At 36.5% G+C, this 14055-nt stretch overlaps 1 protein-coding gene and 1 pseudogene across 5 annotated transcripts in view; both read left to right on the forward strand.

Moving 5' to 3' along the window:
- The window catches only part of LOC105484596 (hemicentin 1), a 514524-nt gene that overhangs the window by 34720 nt on the left and 465749 nt on the right, over positions 1–14055 (forward strand). The window lies entirely within an intron of this gene.
- On the forward strand, positions 4491–4607 carry LOC112427239 (U6atac minor spliceosomal RNA; annotated as a pseudogene).

Below are 14055 nucleotides of genomic sequence, written 5' to 3' on the forward strand. Positions count from 1 at the left end.
CCATATCATACTATAGTTTTTATACCATTGAGTCCAGATTTTCTCATCTTAAGTTTTCAGATTGTTTTCATGAGTCTCAATATAGTCATTTACATTTATCCTTGTAAAACTTCAAATGGATTATTTTCAGTTCATTTTTCTGAACTTTGACATAAATTAGAATCTCTATTTTGTTATCTAGCATATTGACTGTCCTTACCACTCTTGTAATATTCACAAATTTGATTAGCATGCTGATTATGTTTTGATCTAAGTTGATCAGGACAGGGCAAAGAACAGAATCCTGGTGAGGTTAACCTGACATGATTTGTTTTTAGTGAATCCAGGCTCTCTTTTAAAGAGACCAAAATTTATCAACTTATTTCTGTTTTCGATGGAATGTAGATGCTATATTTGCCAGGGTTTTAAGAACCTATTTAAATTGATTTCCTTCCTTCCTTCCTTCCTTCCTTCCTTCCTTCCTTCCTTCCTTCCTTCCTTCCTTCCTTCCTCCCTTCCTTCCTTCCTTCCTTCCTTCCTTCCTTCCTTCCTTCCTTCCTTCCTTTGCTCCTTCGCTCCTTCCCTCCTTCCCTCCTTCCCTCCTTCCCTCCTTCATGTTACAGAACCTATACTAGGTGCTGCCAGTCATAAAGTGAATAAGATGTAGTCTTTAACTTGAAAGATCTACTTGTGTTTCTGCTGTTTTCCACCCCTTTGAAAATCAGGGCTTTGCCTATCTTTGGCCTTCTGGCACAGCTCCATTATTTCCATAAAAGTGCTGACAGAAGAGTCAGATTTATGAATGTCATATTGAAAAAATGAGGACAGGGTGAGAGGGCAAGAAATTACCACCTTACACAGAAAAGTCTTTGTGAAGGACATAGAATTTCAGGATGTCTTAAAACACCTGATGAATTTTGTTTAAATCTTGACTGAAGTTTGTTAGATTTGACATATACAGTAGTAGAATTCAGAACAAATTATTAGCTTGTCCCAAACTGTATAGTAAATGTGAACATTTTTACTGCTGCTAGAATAAATCTTAGCATGAGAGGACTATTAGCATGCAACTCACACTAAAACTAGTTTTCTTTTTAAAAAAATAACCTTACTAAAATTTTCACTTGAAGTTTTATTTTGATATTTTGTATGTACACACAATGCTAGGGTAAAAAAAGCTGGAAACAGTGCCTCAGGTATTGAAAAGACAAAGTATACAAATTTTATTGTAGAACTCACCTTTTTTTTTCAAAGCAGTAACTTTTTAATGCCTAGTTGTGTTCCATTATTGTGGTAATAAATCTATAGGCATAAGAAATTGGGATTTTACTAGAAGTAAGCCAAGTGTAACTTTTTTCCAAAACTAGGTTGCTAAAATTGTCATTTGATGATTAAGACGGACCTCATTTTACCATTGTTAGTCTTTTCAACCAAAATGTTGCCCATAATGCTCTGTGTGTGTGTGTGTGTGTGTGTGTGTGTGTCTGTGCACATTTTACTGCCACTGCTTTACTTGTCAACCTCTTATCCCTTGCTAACAGTTTCTGTCTTCTTTCAGGGTGAAAAAGGGGAAAAATACACATTTTTCAGTTTTCTGTTGTTTCTTTTTTCTTTTCTTTTGAGACAGGGTCTTGCTCTGTTACCCAGGCTGGAGTGCAGTGGCACAATCTCACCTCACCGTAGCCTCTGCCTCCCAGACTCAAGCAATCCTCCCACCTCAGCCACTGGAGTAGCTGGGACCACAGGTGTGCGCCACCACACCCAGCTAATTTTTGCACTTTTTAAGATGGGATTTTACCATGTTGTCCAGGCTGGTCTCAAACTCCTGGGCTCAAGCGATCTGTCCTCATTGGCATCCCAAAATGCTGGGATTACAGGTGTGAGCCACCATGCCGGGCCCTGTTGTTTCTCTTCTCAGATAATTTATTATTAGCCAAATTGAAGGTGGTAAGATGCATTAGATTTGGGATGGCTTGAGTGACAGGGTTGTTTTCCTTAGGGCTTCTTAGAAGAGAATCCTTAGAGAGATTCTTAAGAAAAAAGAAACAGAAGTCATATCAAGAAGATAGAAATGATGAGGTTGTAAACATTATTGCCACACATTCAAGAATATTTCTTTTTTTTTTTTTTTTTTGTTTGTTTTTTGAGACGGAGTCTCGCTCTGTCGCCCAGGCTGGAGTGCAGTGGCGCGATCTCGGCTCACTGCAAGCTCCGCCTCCTGGGTTTACCATTCTCCTGCCTCAGCCTCCTGAGTAGCTGGGACTACAGGCGCCCGCCACCGCGCCCGGCTAAATTTTTGTATTTTTAGTAGAGACGGGGTTTCACCGTGGTCTCGATCTCCTGACCTTGTGATCCACCCGCCTCGGCCTCCCAAAGTGCTGGGATTACAGGCGTGAGCCACCGCGCCCAGCCAAGAATATTTCTTCAGTTACTATGTAAGTTAGCCCTGGACTGACTTCTTTACCTCCAGAAAAGGTACACTCTTAATATTATTATTTTTCTCTGTTTTTGTGGGAGAAGAGCTTGGGCAAGTGCGAGGAACAGAGGCAGAGGAGGGAGAAGCACTGAAGAAGGGGAAAGGATAAAGGTGGCGGTAGGATGCCTTGTATAATTAGAGGGAGGCTTGGGTAGGAGCTTAAATGAGATTTCTTATTAAATTCTGTGATTGAAGACAATTTTGGGGAACAGCATTAGTGATTTTGGTCAATACAATGTGCTATTTTGGTGTTGGGCATGATAAAACAAATTCAGACTTTCTGTGACGCTCTTTCTCTCTATCTGTGCTATGCTGGAGAAGGGAGATGGACAATGGCTCTCAACTGGCTGCTTTAATTGGCTAATGGGAAGGTGAAGTAAGAAAAGTAGTAGAGAAGGCAAATTATAATCAGTTCATTTATAAATTATTATTTATTAAAATTAAATCACTACTGTACTTTCTTTTTGGACACAGCATGAGCTTATAAACTTAAAGATGACCATTGCTTCCTGACCATTGCTTCCCTAAAAGCCTCTTCTAGGAGTCCATCCATATACTTATTGTTAGTATGTGAAATGTTCACTAATATGATGGCAGTATATTTTCTGTTTTATAACCTTCTCTTTTCAAGCAATTTGTCATCTGTTGCCTGCTACTATTTGTACTTCTCTTCCCCATGTTTTATTTCTACTTTATTTAGTCTTTAGCTTACCTCTAGAAGTCTTCCATTGTTGAGATTTTTAAGATAAGAAACAATTATTCATTTATTTCCACTGAAAATTGATCTAAATGGGTACCTGTCTACAGTCAATTTTCTTTACCCCCTTTCTGAGTGAATTCATGTGAGAATCTGTTGAAAGTGTGAACCTTTTCTTCATAAGAATATACCTCTATAATTTTACATAAGTTTCAGGGAGATAAATTTCCCTTAAAGGTACAGGGATCCCAAATTAATAACACTTTTGTGGGGGATGGCAAGGGTAAGAATGGATTATATTGTTAATGTCTACACACGTGTTTAAGGTCTAGACAGGAAAAACAGCAGATAGGTATTACATGTCTTTGCACAGATCATTTCTTGATGGTGTGGGAGCTTCTTTAATTAAAATATGGTAGGGACAGCTGGCCACCAGCTAGCACTGGCAATGCAACAAGAATGTCAATAAATGCATCACAGAAAAAAACTTATGGGCACAGCTGTTTCTAATGGAGACTGTGAGTCTGTACCCCTATAGATGAGAGCTTCAATTTTTCCATTCCAGTAACACTTGCTGTAGCATCCTTAATGTTGAAAATAAACTGAGAACTTCACCAGAATTGTTAAAAATACCACCATGGGCATTTAGTCTTTGTAAAACCTTGGAAAAGTAGTTAATTCTGAACAACTCACCACATGTCTTATTGTGAGTCACTGAGAAAGCAAAAAAATGAACACTACTTATGACTTGGTTGTCTCCTTTAACTAGTAGACCACAATTCCGTTGGCAACAGGAGAGGGCTTGCTTCCAAGATGCAACGTCCAAAGTGGAGGGCAGGGAGCACTAGTGAGCATGTAATGACAGTTCCCAAGGAGAACACGGGATGCAGTGCATCCTAGGGTGGGGCTGGGAAAGATCCCAGGACAAGTCAGAACTCACGATGTCTGGTTTTATTCTGTACATTTGGCAGCTCCCCTTTTTTCCTCCCTCAGTTTCCTTAGCTTTAAGGAAAGTGGGGGCTAATGTGAGCTTGCAGTGAGAGAATATAGATCAGTGTTTTGAAGTCTGTGAATCGTTAATCTAATGGAAAGTGTTGTAATTTTCCACTTTTACTTAATTGGAAAATGATGGTAAATAAAGTAAATTCCCCTACTTCTTTTCCTAGTGTTGGTAACCTTTTCTGAAGTCAATAGAAGCTCTTTTGAAGCAGGCAAAATATGGGAGCTTGGACGTACATATTCTGGTGGGGGAAAAACAGGTTTGAAAATTTGAACAAATAGTGTAACTACCACAAATTCTTTCTTCTCAAAATGGATCTGAGCCAATTTTGTTCTGTAGTACTGATTGAAAAGAAAGAAATTAGCAATGTACCTGAAAGGAAAGGGAAGATAATTAAATGTTTCAATACTCATTATGTGCCAGGCACATTCTCAAATACTTTACATATTTTATCTTATATAATTTGTATAACAACACAAGAAGAAAGCTGCAGTTCAGAGAGATTAGGTGGCTTTCCTTTCACACAGCTGGGTATCAAAGCTAGGATTTAAATCTATCTGTCCCACTCAAAAGCATCTGCTCTTCCTACCATACCATACTGCATTCTACCCTAAGCATTTTATTGGGAAATAGGCTTAATCTAATTAAGCATGGTGAATGGAATAGACCACTTCATTTATCCACTCAATAAGCTTTCCTTAAATATGTATTATATACAGGGCACTGCTAAGTATTAGGTATACAAAGAATAAGAGAGCACTCACTCTCAAGGAGCTTAAGATCAAAGCTTCTTCTATCCATCCATATTTACCAGCAAAGAGAAACTCATTACATAATGATAGAAGCAACTCCAAACCATGATTCAAATCTTTTTAATTAGCAAGGAGCTTTATTCATAAAGCCTCTCAAACTGAGAGTTTATCAAATATCCTGGGATAGTCATGTCCCCAAATTTCATGCCACATCTGAGACTTTAACTGGAGTGAATTCATATACCACAATGGTTAAAAAAAAAAAAAGAGAGAGAGGCATAATTGTCTACTATATGCTCTGATAAGGACTACTTAAAAATTTCAGAGCTATCTAGTTTGTAGAAGCCTGGAGAGTCTTGGAGAATTAGATTCAGATTCAATTAAATGATATTAAGATATCCCTGAATTTTAAACTGCTGTGCTGTGAGACAATGCCTTTACATCACGTGGGTAGAGCTATATTTTTTAAAGTATTTATTTTGGTTGGTGCTAATGAGATATTTATCTCCCTTTCCCAGACATTTTGGACTTTGTTTCAGAAGAAATTCCAAATGTTACTTACAAGAAGCAAACTCTAATCTCTTAATGTTAAAATGTACCACAAGAGAATGAGGAATAAGCTACAAATAGCAAAACACAATGCTTTCTACTTGAGGAATCTGCCAGCAGAGGGCAATATTAGTTTTCACACTCCTAATACCTCTACTGATTTTAAACCGTTAAGTATAAAATAGCTATTTGGTAGAAATCTTAGGCTATAAAGTATTTTTGTTTCTGGCAGATACGAGCAGGAACATAGTAGAAGCGAAGATAAACTATGGTGTTGAGTATTAGAATTCCAACATCTCTGATAAATATTAAGCTTATTTATTTTCATTGCTATGAAAACTCTAGACATTTGCTGGTTATAATTCAGCTGGAGGGTTACCATCTCTTTATGGTATGTCCCTATTCTCCAGCACACAGAAAGTTTTCAGTGACTATTCATTGAATAACTTATAAGTAAATAAATGCTGATCCAATAGATATGTGTGTATGGGGTTGGGTGGAGGCCAAGGGTAGGATGAAAACTTCTTACACTCTCCTCTCATTTAGAATGCAATCATTTCTGTGCATGCCTTCTTTGAATGTTTCAGATAGCACTTTGGAAAGTGATTTTTGGTCTTTCCAGCAATTTTAGAGTAACCTTAAATCAATGAATTTAATCACCATAGCTTAGATTAGTAAAAGATGAAAGCTATTGCTGAACTTTCCATAGGAGAGTTCCAAGGCTTACTTAATATTGGTAAGGATATTTGGCTAGACTGGATTTATGAAAAGTAAGATTATGAAAATTAAAATATTATTTATCAAGTGCTGATTGAATTAAACAAGCCACTTGACAGAACTAAAGTCAGAAAGACTCAAATTGATATTTTTAGGCTGAATTAAAAGGAGAGATACAATATAAATTGTGAGTGAGTCCATATGTGTCTGCTCAGTATCTATGTATCTTATTTTCTCAATTTTGGTATGCAGTTATTATTATTTCACCTACATAGGATGTTAGCAACTATGTTGGCAGTTTGAATTAGTTGGCATTATGCCAGATTTTTGTTTCAACATCTGTTAAATGCATTTCTAAATCTATACTCTGTTTCACCATATAGATAAATATTTAACATGAGGGAATGGACTTTGGGGATGACTGAATGAGTCTTATGTTTCCAATAATTCATTATACATTTGTTTTTAGAAACTCCACCTTAAGGCAAAAACTACAGGTCTAGTGGGAAGAAACCTTCTTCTGTGTACTCTTGATGTTTAGGTTTTTGGCCAGACTAAAAGTCGCAGTAAAAGAAATTTGCAGAGATGCCTTAAATATAGTACTGCAAATCCTCTACTGGAAGATGTGAGATTAGTTGCAGTGTGCGTGGAAGGATTTTTCTGAAATTTGCCCATCAAATCTCGGCACAGTTTTCCCATCAGAGTCATTTAGAGTAGCACTTTCTTTGCTCTGCTCAGGATTCTTTGCCTGGGTTAATAAGGTCAAGTTCCATAAGAAAATAACAACATGATCTACCATCAGTAACGCATTCTGTTTAGGTAATTTTGGGTGGGAATGTTTGGGTTTATGCTGATGTAGGCACACTCTTGTTCCGCGTTGACTAACAGCTGCAAGGCAACAAGCTAGTATTGAGCTGGAGTTTGTCATCAAATGTAATCAAACGAAGTGATCCACATTTTAATGACTTTAGCCTCGTTAGCAAACTCTTCTGATTAAAGCAGTTGCAATTTATTATGTTAATAGATAAATTTTTTGAAAAAAGTATGAATCTCTTCTACTCCCAGTGTTTCAGTAATTTAATGCTATACTTTTGAAGCCTTGACTTAGTGGCAATAATTTGCCGTATGGCCATAAGCAACAACAGCAGTATTGTTTTAGGGCACATTTCCAATGTTTATTTGTGCTATGTAGTGCCTTTAGTTTGATTTCCCATAGGACTGACAGAATTTCTTTTAGATGTTTTGTCTTCTAAGTGTAAGACTTTATTCCAAGGGTAAAATACACTTATGAATGTGAAAGTTGTCAGAATCAAAATGGAGTCACTTGTGTTGTCAAAAGCCCTGACAAATAGATCCAGGGAAGCTTATGAAGGGAGGGTTCTCATGCACAAATGCCAGATTAAAAAAAAACTATCACAAAAGACTGCAAAAATTTCAACCTTGCAAAAGGCCATAATAGCCTTACACACACAAAAAATTCTTCGTTGAGGACATCTGCCCATTAACTGCCTGTCCAGTCTTGAACTGGTGATACCCTAGTTATTTATTGATCTTTGCAGCAAGAATAATTACCTCAAAAATTATGTAATTCTCTTCATTTTTCCTTTAAAAATTTTTGTCTTCCTTTACCTCCCTGAATACACCCTGAATACACACATATTTATTATGACATGCCTATTCCCATTGCAATGCCCTATTCTTGAATAAATATTATTTTCTTTTAGAGAGCCTCTTTCTGTCTGTTATTTAGGTTGACATAAATTTTGATGGATTATTTAATTCACTTCATTGTGTAGATGACAAATGACTATAAAAATAATTTGTATTTCTTGATATGATCATATTTATGCCTCTTTAAAAATGATTTGGTGGCTACTTTTTACAACTTATTTATTTAATTGTATATAAACTTGAACTTTACAATAGTTTCAGGTTTATAAAAAAGTTATGAAGATAGAACAGAGAGCTACCATATATGCTACACCCAGTTTCCAGTATGGCTAACATCTTATATTGGTATGGTACATTTGTTATAACTAATGAACCAGTATTAAACATTATCATCAACTAAACTCCATACTTTATTCATGTTTCCTCAGCTATACCTTTTCTGTTCCAATATTCTATCCAGGATACATTACACATTAGGCTTCTCTAGATTATGACAAGAAATCTTGAGGGGATTCCTGAAAGGAAGGCCACAGATGCTATTCTCATCACATGATATCAAGAGTACATGCTATTGACATGACTTATCCCTGTTGTTAAACTTGATCATCTGGTGGAGGTAGTGTTTGACAGGTTTCTCCTCTGTAAAGTTATTTTCTACCTTTCTTTACTGTATTCTTTGGGAGCAAGACATCATGTGCAGCCCACACATCCTCCATCTCATTGAAGTGGGAATATGATATATACTATTTTGAATTCTTCTGCTTGGGAGATTTGTCTATATTTCTTTATTTATTTACTCAACTTATATCCTTATGGACTCAGCGTATTTATTTTATATTTTGAGTTTTAATTTAATATTATTTTATTTATTTTGTTGCTTAAATTGTTACAGCTTTGTTCACTGGGCATTCTTTTAACTGGCAGCTGTATCTAACATATCCCACCATTGTGTGCATTGTGCTTTACATTTTTATGTTTTGCATTTCCTTCATTTTCGGCCACAATAAAATGCTCATCTTATATATTCCTTGTCCCAGTCTCAGAATCTAGGAATTTATGCAAAGAATCCTGGTTTCTTTTATGGGAAATTGGCATTAGAAATCAGTATTTGATGTATTTTGAAGTCAAGCTGGTAAAAAGAAAAATCAATATTTGGGCACTAATTGTGCTCATTGCCATTGAGATGTCATTAATTTTAGTCCATCTCAGCTGACAGAGCAAGAATATACATGTGTATGCTAAATATATATACATATATCTATGAGTATTTATTAATATATACTCATGTTATTCTGCATTAAGTCAAACATGAGTTCATGCTGATGTGACCAATTCTACTCCATCACCAAAGGATCACTCTATCCTTCTGGGGACTTGTTACTTAAAAATATAAATATATTTTTTAACTCAGTGTAGGCTGAAAATAAAAAGGAGAGAAAGAAAGAAGACTGGTGTTTATGATGTATTCTACTATTTCTCCAGAGCAACCTGGAATTATTTACTGCCTTTTGATTAGTATGGTTTAAATGGACTAAGCTATTTTTTAAGTAAAGACAGAAGGCCTGGACACAGTTTATTATTATTGAAGCCAAAACTTTTCTTCTTTCATTAATTGGTATGGAAAAAAAGTATGTGAAAGATTGCGACCAGCTCTAGTTTTTCTGTAAACAGAACAAGAAGAAAGAGGCTAAAATTGCGTTAGAAGAAATGTAAGGGAAAACATTGTGCTATAGAGAGTTACTGAATGTTAGAATGTAAGATAAGAAGAGAAATTGGTGACTGTTCCTTAAAACTAGGATGGATTCCTACTTGTCTAGAATAGTAGGTGTTTTTCTGATTTTCAAAATTCTTTTTCTTCTCTGAATTCTGGGATTTTCCCATGTATAATTAAAGCCTTTGCCTAGGAAAATCCCTACTTTGAAGATATGAGAAGGAGATCTGAAAAAGGAGAAAAAAAGAATAGATTATACCTACTACCCAACCTGTACTCTAATATCTTTTCATATTCTTCAACATCAAGTAAATCCATGTTAGCATATTGATCTGCCCCTTTTTCAAGCTCCTTATGTTTAATGAAATCTGGTCATAGGCATGAATGGATGTTTCCTTTTCATAAGCAGATGAGTGCCTAGATATTTACAACTTCATACTATGTTTTTTAAAAAAAGCTTTTTGAGGCCGGGCGCGGTGGCTCAAGCCTGTAATCCCAGCACTTTGGGAGGCCGAGACGGGCGGATCATGAGGTCAGGAGATCGAGACCATCCTGGCTAACACGGTGAAACCCCATCTCTACTAAAAATACAAAAAACTAGCCGGGCGAGGTGGCGGGAGCCTGTAGTCCCAGCTACTCGGGAGGCTGAGGCAGGAGAATGGCGTAAACCCGGGAGGCGGAGCTTGCAGTGAGCTGAGATCCGGCCACTGCACTCCAGCCTGGGCGCAAAGCGAGACTCCGTCTCAAAAAAAAAAAAAAAAAGAAAAAGCTTTTTGATATTTTAAAAACTACATTCTGCTAAATTGTCCTCACTTCTTTCATTACCTATCTGGAAGTAAGTAATGATGTTTCACCTAAACAAAATGATTTAAACAATGATTTTGGACTTAGAATGATTACCTTTCTCTACAGAACATTTATTTTACTAGGAATATCATATTTAGGCTAATAATAAAATTATTTTGCATGGTGGCAATGGAGTGTATTAGAAAGAGTCCTCCAAGACCTGAGTTTTACTCCTGCCTGATAGTACTACATGCCATGGAAGTGATCTTGGATAAATTGCTTGTCATTCTGAGTTTAGTTTGCTCATCTTTGAGATGGTTGTAGGAATACTTATCTTACAAGGTCGTTATGAATATTAAATGTGTTTGTGAGTTCACTCATGTGCTAAGAATATGCTTAAAGTTGTTGTGCATGGAGACGCGTGCCTAGCTATGGGGTATGGGGAGTTGGGGCAGAGGTGGAAGAGTTACTTGAGCCAAGGAGTTTGAGACCAGCCTGGGAAATACAGCAAGATCCTGCATCTGAAAACATATATGTATGTATGTATATATGTGTGTGTATATGTATATACACACACACAAAAAATATGCTTAAAGTACTCAGATGGCAGTTATTATGGTTATCATTATTAATCATAATGAATTCAGCAACTCATCAAAGAAACATTATTGAGTTCCTACTGTATAAAAATGAATAAAACACTATGTGTTTATAAAAATGAATAAAACACAGTCCTTATTTCCAAGGAGTTCATGGCATTGGAGGAAAAATATGAAATTACTTTGAATTTGTAAATAAGAGAGAAAGCTCAGAAAAATACTCATGAGCAGGAAAAGCTCATTCAAGAACAAATAATGCTTCATGGATAATTCACAAAGCAAAAGAACCCAAAACTCTGTCGTTTTTTTTCCTGAAAAGATCAATATAATTATAATGTATATATCATATTAATGATGAAAGTTTGCAATATACTATAAAGTAATTGTATATTTCAAAGTTTAAAAATTTTCAATTTTACTCTAAAGTCATAGGGAAAATGTAGACTAAAGGCAAAAGAAGGAGAATAAAAGTGAAGAGGAGAAGAATGAGCTGTGAGAACTTGAACAGATGACTTAACCTCTTTGTGTTAATTTCATCTTTTATTTCCTCTTCTATGAAATGGGGATCATTCTATTAGCTATCTTATAGTTTTAGAATGAGAATTAAAGGGGATAGTGCGTTAATACATATAAAGCACTTAAGGCTGGGTGCGGTAGCTCACGCCTATAATTCCAGCACTTTGGGAGGCTGAGGTGGGCCAATTACTTGAGGTCAGGCATTTGAGACTGACCTGGCCAACATGATGAAACCCCATCTCTACTAAAAATACAAAAATTAGCTGGGCATGGTGGCATACGCCTGTAGTCCCAGCTACTTGGGAGGCTGAGGCACGAGAATCACTTGAACCTGGGAGGTGGTTGCAGTGAGCCAAGATAATGCCACTGCACTCCAGCCTGGGCAACAGAGTGAGACTCTGTATCAAAAAATATATATATCATATATATCTGGTAAGGTGCAAGAGTGATCATCACAAGCTCGAAATATACTTCTGCACTGTCTCAAATTTTTTTTGTGAGATCTTAGACAAGTCATCCTCTGGGCCTCAGTTTTCTCTCTGTATAAGATCCTAGAGTAGAAGAACGATCTTTAAAATTTTTTCCAGCTTTTGAATTGGGGTAAAGGAGCAGAAGAGACTGGGTGTGAGAGTTGCCTGGGCCCTGACTTTATGGAGATAGCAGCTACCTGTGAGAGTAATGGGGACGTTTGAGAGGACATCTCGAGAAGGGTCATTGAGAATAAATTTTAATTTCTTCTATCTTTGTTTCAGAAAATGAAGCAGAGATATTTTTGGTTCTAGTCTCTATTCCTCATTAAGCATTTAGTTAGAGTTTACAAGACTTTTCCTCAAGTAGTATGAGAACAGCCTGAAGGTCTTAATCTTTATTTGGGGGTATGTAAGCTGGGATGGAGAGCTGAGGTCCTTGTAGAGAGGGCCACAACTGATAAACAATTCAGAATCACAAGTCCTAGAAAACTAGGGCCCCAGCTGAGCCTAAAGAGTGGCTCCTTTTGGATAAGCTACCAGACCCATGTTTTCTATGTCCTCTTGGATTTGTTGTGAGCCAGTTTTCTCTTCTGAGGCAGCATGCTTCCTGTTTTATGATGGAAATGTTGCCTATATAAGGAGTAAAAGACCAGGCCCTTGGTGCTTTTCCCTCTTCTGCTTGTTCGCCTAGCTGACCAAAGGCTTCCTGGCTTCATTAAAAAAAAGTAAGAGGCTGAGTATTACATTCCCCGAAGTATGCCATGAGAGTTATTCTGTGCTTTTTTTCTCTTTAGTACCAAAGGAGAATAAGAATGTAAACATCTGTTTTATATAAACTAATTCCAGACTTAAACTTGATTAGTATAAGAGAATATTCTATGTGATTAGTTTTCCAGTTATAACATGATGACTTTCTGTCCTTTTATTGCCTTCTTAAAGGAGAAAAGAGAAGAACAAATAATCTTTCTTTTTTTTAAAGTGTCATAGAATTGCCAAGTATAACCATTATGGTTGGTGCAAAAGTACTGTACTTTAAAGTCAATGGCAATAGCAAGTTACTTGCCCTGTAGAAATATACTAAAGTAAACATAAAATAATGGTGGGCCTCGTTACGTAGAGAACAAGACATTTTGGGAAGGATCGTTGAGAATAACATCAAACCATTTAGTGATTTGCAGGAGGCAGTTTACAACAAAGTGGTGTTTTTGCATACTGCTTTATAGCAATCATCTTCACAACCCTTATTAATTCAAAGTTTTTCTGAACTAGGCTTTATCAGGCCCAGTGTGATGAATGCTTCCAATTAAACAATCACTTAAAATATTTAAACAGTAAGCACAGTCTTATCTTCTCCAGAGCAGGTAGAAGAATTTCAAGGGAGAAAACTGAATTGGAGAGAGGATTTTAGCAATGACATTATTGGAAATGTGCTGGACTACAGAAAAAAACAATGTTACCTTTTCCTTTGCCTCATTCCCCCATCCCTACCATCCAATGTAACATTAATGATGAGAATCTATGTTAGGAGACTTTTGAGAATAATTCGGTGATTGTATCATGAAACTAGAAATGTCCCATAATCTGCTACATGTTGCTGCAAAGTCCAGCATTGCGTATGTAAACTTTAGAAGAGGGAACTCCCTTCTCTGCTTTCATTTCCTCCCTCTTAGGACTTCTAAGATCAAAGATAGGTATCAGTTCCTGATAAACTGAAAAGGTCTTTTACTTTTCTCTTTTCTCCCTGTCTCTGTCCCCATAGCCTTTAAAGAGTATTTTTGGTTTGTGCTTCTTTGGAGCTACCTATGCAGCTCTTTTCATAAAAAGCAACTGAAAATTACCAAATCACGTTGATCTTGAATTCATGTCACTTTTTGCATTATCCATTACTATTATTTTAGTTCACCTCCTTGTACTTATAGCCAGAAGGCTGCTTTGCAAAGTAGTGAACAGCAGAGGCTCTGGAGTGAGATTGCTTGGGTTCAAGTCTTGGCTCTACTGCTTGCTAGCACAGAATTTAGGCAAATTGCTTAACTCTCCAAGTCTCAGTTTCCTTAGATGAAGAATGTCATCAATATTATTATTGCAACCTACTCCTATTTTTGTTTTGTTTTTTTTTTCCAATTTATTTCCCT

Source organism: Macaca nemestrina, chromosome 1 (assembly GCF_043159975.1).
Source record: "Macaca nemestrina isolate mMacNem1 chromosome 1, mMacNem.hap1, whole genome shotgun sequence".
NCBI classification, from domain to species: Eukaryota; Metazoa; Chordata; class Mammalia; order Primates; family Cercopithecidae; genus Macaca; species Macaca nemestrina.